The 8,361-nt window shown below is 43.7% G+C and overlaps 1 pseudogene across 1 annotated transcript; it reads right to left on the bottom strand.

The window, feature by feature from the left end:
- Window positions 1-726: 726 nt before the first annotated feature.
- On the bottom strand, window positions 727-7,367 carry LOC309644577 (large ribosomal subunit protein uL30 pseudogene; annotated as a pseudogene). The gene has a single exon. The product of its transcript is annotated as a large ribosomal subunit protein uL30 pseudogene (transcript).
- Between the last annotated feature and the right edge of the window lie 994 nt (window positions 7,368-8,361).

Below are 8,361 nucleotides of genomic sequence, written 5' to 3'. Positions count from 1 at the left end.
TTTCACAGTGGGGAGGGGTTCACACTGACCCCACAGGACAGCCTTCTCTTAGAATGTGTGTGCCACACCCATCCTCCCTGGGACCCTGGGCTGTGAACCCCAAGCAGTGGACACTGGGTCTGCAGAGGGAGAACCCGAAGGGAGCCCACGATGGGTGAAGTCGCACATGGTAGTCAGGAGGTCAGTACAAGAAGGGAGGAGGTCCCCATCCAAAAGGGGCCACCGTTCCTAGGGCAGGGTCTCTCAATTCTGGCACTACTGACACTCGGGGCTGGATTGTTCTCTGTGGCGGGAGCTGTCCTGAGCGCTGGAGGATGTTGAACAGCATCCCTGACTTCTACCCACTAGATGCTGGGGGCACGGCCCAGGTGTGACAATCAAAAATGTCTCCAGACATGGCCAAATGTCCCTTGGGGGGCAAAACTGCCCCCAGTTGAGAACTGCAGTCTTGGACCAAATAATTTTTTGGCTGAAAGATGAGTTTGTCTTCCCAGAGGCCAGTAGAGTTGCTTACGGGCAACGGACTCCACAAAGTGATGTAATCACGCCCCCATCCTTCAGCCAGCGGATGTAGGACCCAAGCTGCTCCAGTGCCCCTTTCAGAGACCTCCAGGATTAAAAGGACACTGGGGTGAAGGCTGGGCTGGGGGAGGGTGTCAGAAAATGGATTTGCGGAGGTGAGCTGGGCCCAGGTCATTGGACTTTATTCAAGGGACGTGGTTTTTTTTTTTTAATAAATTTATTTATGGCTGCGTTGGGTCTTTGTTGCTGCGCATGGGCTTTCTCTAGTTGCGGTGCATGGGCTTCTCATTGCAGTGGCTTCTCTTGTTGCGGAGCACAGGCTCCAGACACGCAGGCTCAGTAGTTGTGGCTCACGGGCTCTAAAGCACAGGTTCAGTAGTTGTGGCGCATGGGCTTAGTTGCTCCACGGCATGTGCAATCTTCCCAGACCAGGGCTCGAACCCATGTCCCCTTCATAGGCAGGCGGATTCTCAACCACTGCATCACCAGGGAAGTCCCGTGGTTAGGGTTTTATTTGTTTGTAATTCTGTTGTGATGGAAATCCTCTGATTTCATTTTAAAAGCTCGCTCTGGCTGTTGGGTGGAGAACACAATGTTTGAGTCAGAAATAGAAGCAGAGACCAGTGAGGATTGCCTGCTGGTTGCCAGGTGGGAGGTGACGGGGACCGGGGCTTGGATTCAGCTGTGGTGGTAGGGGTGGAGAGAGGCAGATGGGTTTAGAGTCCAGGATGATGGCTGTGATGTTGGACCAGCTGGACTGGGTGAGGAGAAGAGAAGAATCACTTCTAGCAGCTTGGTTTGAGCCTCGATTGGTGATACCCTAACATGAGATGGGGAAGACTGAGAGGAACAGGTAGGGCTGGGGTGAGGGAGGCAATGTGGAAACCAACAGGACCATTTTCTTTCATTTATTTTTTAAAATTTTGTTCTCAGCCAGAACCTAATCTCTCTGAGCATCAGTTTCCTCAACTGTGAAATGAAAAGAAGAAAGCCTATCTCACAGGGATGCTGTGCCCACTAGGATCTTTTCAGCTGCAAGTAACCACGGCTTAAATACTAAGGATATTTAATGATCTCACATAACAAGATGTCTTGGAGGTAGGTGGTCCCGGGTGGGTTTGGTGGCTCAGCAAAGCCACCAGCATTCAGGGTCTCTCCATCCTTTTGCTGTCTCTCCTCTTGCACTGGTTTTCCATCTTCGGACTTGTTGCCACGTGGTTGCCAGAAGCTGCCATAGCCATCACATTCTCACTCAGTCCCACACAAAGATAGGAACAAGTAGAGTAAACAGAGAGGCTCTCTTCCAATATTGAATGTCCCTGGCCACATTGACTGTATCAAAGGTGGGCCCATGACCCATCCCAGGCCATTCAGAAAAAGCAAAATGGAATTCTTGTTTAGAACTCCTGATCTAACCCTGAGGATATACCCTCTTGGTGTTGGACTGGAAGCTGGGAGGATGTAAGCCTGGAGCTCCTTAGGATCCCGCACATAGAGCCTGCCTAAGAGGAAGGCAGGGCCTGTGGGACAGTATCTGAGCACCTGGATGCAGCCATGCCTGAAGCGAGCCAGACAGCAATTGCCTTTTCAGTTATGCAATCCAGTATATTTCCTATTTTGTTTAAGCCTATGTGAGCTGGGTTTTTCTCACAGTTGAAGGAGACTTGACTGATGTAGCTTGCAATAAGAGTTTTTTCCTTCAATTCTAGGGTCTCTAGAGATAAACAAGTGTATGAAAGTCTTAGTCAGTGTAGGCTACTACAACAAAAATACCATAGACTGAGTGGCTTAAAAAATAAACATTTATTTCTCACAGTTCTAGAGGCTGGAAATCCGAGATCCAGGTGCTGGCTGATGTGGTGTCTGGTGAGGGACCACTTCCTGGTTTGCAGATGGCTGTCTGTCTTCTCACTGTATCCTCACATGCTCTCTTTGGACCACAGCGAGAGGAAGCAAGCTCTCTGGTGTTTCTTCTTACCAGGGATTGAACCCGCACCCTTGGCAGTGAAAGAGTCCTAACCACTGGACGGCCAGGGAATTCCCTGCCCTACCTCCTAATACTATCACATTGGGGGTTAGGATTTCAACATACGAATTTTGGGGGGGACACAAACAGTCAGTCTATAAAAATGACTTATCTTAGTAAATACAAAGCTTTCCACAAAAGTTAGTTTAAAATAATAATAATAAAAAATTCTAGAGCAGCTTTTTAATCTGGGGTGCAGTGCAGAGGAGTCTTTCTTAATTCAGATGGTACGGGTGGTATTCAGGTAGTTGCTACATTATGCTTTTGTATTTACAAATAATCATTGTGGCATTGTTGTTATAGAAGAGTAGAACCATGTAAATAGCAATAAGTAGGTCAATGGTTAAAAACATTAAGTACAGCTGTATATTGAAATACTAGGCAGCTATTTTTAAAAAATGTGGTAGGTAGCTTTCTCTAATACTGATAATAGGGGTCGATGTCCAAGATGCATATATAAGTGGAAAAAGCAGATAAAAATCAGTGTGCCTAATATGCTTCATTTGTAGCAACCAATAAAAAAGACAGTGTGGGGGCTTCCCTGGTGGTGCAGTGGTTGAGAATCTGCCTGCCAATGCAGGGGACACGGGTTCGAGCCCTGGTCTGGGAAGATCCCACATGCCACGGAGCAACTAGGCCCATGAGCCACAACTACTGAGCCTGCGCATCTGGAGCCTGTTCTCTGCAACAAGAGAGGCCGCGATAGTGAGAGGCCTGCACACCGCGATGAAGAGTGGCCCCCGCTCGCCACAACTAGAGAAAGCCCTCACACAGAAACGAAGACCCAACACAGCCAAAAATAAATAAATAAATAAATAAATAAATTCAAATAGTTAACCTTTAAAAAAAAAAAAAAGACAGTGTGAAAACCTTTGCTTGTGAATGTATACAAAACTCCAGGAAGATAAACAAGAAACTCACAGTGGTGGCTGAGATGGGATGGGAATCGGTGCTTGCAGAAAAATAGAAGCAAATGTTGTTATTGCACAGCCCTTTGTACCTTTTGAATATTCAATCCTGCGAATGGACTACCTCTTTTAAATAAATAAATCACATACATGCAAATGACAAAAACCGACAAGCAGAAATCGCAGACACCAAAACAACACAGGATTATCTAAGGTATTCTGACCCAACAAAATTGAAACATTGGCTTGGAATTTGGCTCAGACTTTAAGACATGTTAGGGAATTAGGCCTTCCTAACAGAATCCACTGACGGAATATAATGCCTTCCACGGATTTGGTATTGGCCCTGATGTTCCAGAATCAATTCTGAGCTCTGCTCTGAGTTCCACCATCATAAAGGTGTGCAAAAGACAGACACATCCCGATATCCCTGTGGCTTTCCCTGTGCGTTTGTAGTCACAATGATTTGTTTTGTTCCTTTGTGCCTTTTTTAAAAAAATAACATTTTTGTGCTGCCTATTTGGTAATGAAGAGTGGGAAAAATGAACGTTGCTTAGAATTAAGATAATGACGAATAAATCCCCATAAGAAAACCCAGAAAAGGTCTTTAAACTCAACGAAAAAAAATAAAAATAAAAAGAGACTTCCGCCTGGCTCTTGAGACTGTAAGATGTCTTTTCTTTCTTAGAAATATTAAGCTCCCAACAAGTAGATTAAAAACTTTACCCTCCATTAAATCCTAAAACAGTGAAAGTGAATGATCCGTCTCCCCAGTGTCATATTTCCGGAGGGGACAATGATTACGAATGTCTCTTGGATCTGTGCGCTCCATTAAGTCCTGTTAGGAAGAATACTTTCCAGCTCCAAGACACAATTAATATCTTACTGGCAATGGCATTCTTGAATAGATGACTGGGATTTTAATTACACTCGAGCAGAAAGTAATACCTTCTAGGGCTGCGTAAAAACACTCTTCGGAAGTAAAGTTGGGGGCCATAAAGACTGGGGATTACTTTAGCTAGTCATTTGTAACAGGTAAATGGTTGTGTTTTAACTTCCTGGAGTTAGGGCTGGAGAAGCAGAAGAGGATATTTTAGGAGGAGGAAGGAGAGTCCAACTGAGGGAGGGGGAGGCCTTTACGAATTTTTCCATGGTTGAGAATTCATAAAAAACAATAGTATTGATTGTATAAAGGACAGAACTTCAGGATTAACATTTCTACAAATCTGTAAGTTATCCATTCATGTTGTTTACCCAGTGCATTAATCATTACTATAAGAAATGCAAGCATCTCACCAAAAGTTGGTGAGATGAAAAACTGGAAAACAGTCACCAAATCTTCAGATGACTTGCACAGTCTAGCACAGTGGTTCTTCTTTTTTTTTTGGCCTCACCATGCAGCTTGCAAGATCTCAGTTCCCCGACCAGGGATTGAACCCGCGCCCTTGGCAGTAAAAGCGTGGAGTCCTAACCACTGGACGGCCAGGGAATTCCCTAGTCCAGTGGTTCTTAAGCAGGGATGATTTTATCCAGGGGATATCTTACACTGTCTGGAGATATTTTTGGTTATCACAGCTGGGGGGGTACCCCTGGCATTTAGTGGTCCAGGGATGCTGCTAAACATCTTACAACACGCAGAACAGCCCCCACAGCGATGGACTCTGCAGCTCAGAAGACCGGTAGTGCTGGAGTGGAGAAACCAGGTCTAGAGTTTGTTGAGTAATGTATTGGAGGGCGGCCCTTCAATGTGACATAAATTGAGAGTAATTCCCTTTTACTATGGGGCCTGGCCTATGACATATCATTTCACTTGGGGGGAATTATTCAGATCCCAGGAGACCCTGCCAATAACTACAGAAACAGTAGAGATGAGCTGGTGAACAAGGAATATGTTATTTGTCCCCACGACAGACAACATACGCCCCATCACTTAAGGAATAGCTAAAAAGACATGAAAAATAGAAATAAGACATTTAGTTTTTTTCTTTGGTAGGGAGGATGTAGGGGAAATCAGAACACTAGTTGAAGAGGAAGTCTGGCCTCTTGGTAATCTCTCTAATTGGAGTTGTATTCTTTAAAAGTCTTGGATGGGGCTCAAGGGGGTCTGTCGGCCTCCTTGAAATTAAATGCAGAATATAGTTTGTATGTGCAGAGTTTGTAGTTTCATCAGATTCTCCGTGGGATCTATAACCCCCAAAAGACTAAGAACCACGATTGCAAAGGGTTCCAAATACCACTTGTGGCTAAATGCATTTTTCCCCTATTTTTGAATAAGCCATATTTGTATGTGGTGAAAATAAAGTCAAACAGTATGAAGGGGAGCGAGAACCAAGACTAGGGTGAAGAGGTCCCTCACTCATCTTGGGCACACAATGCAAAGGGGGTGCCCAAAACCTCAGTAATCGAGATAAATACTGTTTTAATGTAATACTTTAAAACCAAAATTAATGGAAATTTGAAATTTAATGGAAAAAATCCATGACAAACAAAAATATCAAAATTTCAAATAAAAACAAGGTCAGTATTACAGATTTTTCCTTTTGCGTTAAGCTCCAATATGGCTCAGAAGAGCACTGTTACCAATCATGGCTTTTTATAAGTTTCTCATGTATTCTCCCAGGGAGATTCCACGCAATTGCAAGCAAATATGTATAGATCGACTGCCTACCTATATGCTTTTTGTTATACTATGTACACCATTTAATTTAATTTATTTATTTAATTTCAATTTGAAAGCAGTCACTGTTTATTAACAGCCCAGATTACAAAAATAATCATGGTAGATACCTTAGTTCAACCTTCTAATAAGCCTGTTGATCTGGCCTTCCCTGTGGCGAGCATCTCCACCTTCTACAAAACGGGTGGTCTTTTTCTTCATTCCACCTCGTGGAGAAGACAATGTGAAGGGCCACAGGAAGTTGTTTGCTTCTTTGAAACGTTTTCCAACAGTATAGATCTCAGGAATCAGGTCCTCCATGCAGATAATACCGTATTTGCCAAGAGGTGGCGCAATCAACACGTTATCTGTTACGGCAATTCGCTTCTTGCTGATTTTGCCATAATCACGCTTGTAGATCAGTTCATTTACTGACTTCAGGTTTGGGTACTCCCACGCAATGTACGGTTCCACAATTCTCAGCATGTTCATCGAAGCCTTGTTGAGCTTCACAAAGGTGCCATTGAAGATCCGATGGAGGCGAAGAAGCTGCAACACCTGTCAAACCTTTGGGCTCACACCACTCATACCTCCGATCCTGATGACAAATGCCAATTTGGGTTCAGTGGGTACGTACAAATTGCTGGCTTTTCTTGCCATCCTAGCCATTCGAATTTCAGTTCTTATGTACACCTTTTTATACCTGGACTTCTTTATTTACTATATCTTCAAGTTTGTTCCATATCAGAATGGACCACACTATATTATTTACGTATGTTATAAATACATAGTTTGTATGTTACAATTATGCAAGAAAACCCACTTATTGTCTTCTCTTTTAATGTATCGATCTCACTAATTGCTTTATATAATTAAACTTTTTTCCGTAAAGCACCACCTTTTCCTTGAAAATCCATTTCTCAAACACCGGATGCTACATTTGTTTGCCAGGTCACATCATACAAAAAGAAATCTTGGAAGAACTATACTTAATTAGTGCTCTATTTTAAAAACGTGCACGCCTCCTTTCCTCCCTCACTGGGGTTGGTAACGTATCTAGAAATGGCTGGATGGACCTGGCGAGACCCCCAGGTAAACTGAGTGTCCTAGAGGGCACGTTGGCCTCCTCAAGTTACTGGTCACTGCTAATTAGTTTAAAGAGTATAAACCCTTCATATTCTCAAATTCCGTTTTCAAAGAAACAGGAGGCTTAAGTCGCCACAGATGTGAATGATGTCACGAAGAGGGACTTCAGGAGGTGCAGTCGAAATCGTCTGAAGCTCGCAAGGCAACGCAAACCCACCGGCGTGGCCCTCCGCTAATAGAACTTAGCCAGCACAAGAACCATCCAGCTTGTTCCACCAGGAGCTCAGTGCCTCTAACAGATTCTGCAAAAAACATGCCTTTTGTTGTTTCAGTTCGGGCTTAAGAAAAAAGAAAGTGAAAAATAAAGTTGGAAATACACCTTTTGTTGGAAATTTGATGAGTATATTATCATAGGGTATTTTCCTTACTGCGATAAAGCGGTGATTTCGTAAAACTTACTCTGTGTAATTCCCTTCATTGCTTTCCTGGTTACATAGTTACTATATACATTAATTCCACAAAAAATGTATGGAGCGTCTACTTTGTGCCTGGCATGCTTCCAGGACTGGTGATATAGGATGAAGAAGGCAAACAAACAAAAAATCAAGCGTTACGAAATACGTTCCATGGAAAGGAAAAACTATGAGCCCACCCACTCCAGGGACCATGGGTTTCTCCAGCGTTTTTCCTTCCAGGCCTTTGCTAACATATAATATTTTACAGTGATGGGGATTTCTTGTATGGATATGTATATACTTATACAGACATACAGATATTCACAGTAACATCTGTGAGGGGAGTAAAAATCTCCCAAATAAGTGATTTTAAAAATATTCCTGGGGCTTCCCTGGTGGCGCAGTGGTTGAGAGTCTGCCTGCCAATGCAGGAGACACGGGTTCGAGCCCTGGTTTGGGAAGATCCCACATGCCACGGAGCAAATGGGCCCGTGAGCCACAATTACTGATCCTGCGCGTCTGGAGCCTGTGCTCCGCAACAAGAGAGGCCGCGATAGTGAGAGGCCCGCGCACTGTGATGAAGAGTGGCCCCCGCTTGCCACAACTAGAGAAAGCCCTCGCACAGAAACGAAGATCCAACACAGCCATAAATAAATAAATAAAGCACACCTAGTATAGTGTAATTAAAAAAAAAAAAATTCCTGTTTA

This window comes from Balaenoptera physalus (assembly GCF_965194825.1).
Source record: "Balaenoptera physalus genome assembly, chromosome: 16".
Taxonomy (NCBI): Eukaryota; Metazoa; Chordata; class Mammalia; order Artiodactyla; family Balaenopteridae; genus Balaenoptera; species Balaenoptera physalus.
The sequence above is the reverse complement of the archived record's forward strand: the minus strand, read 5'-3'. Positions and strand labels throughout refer to the sequence as shown.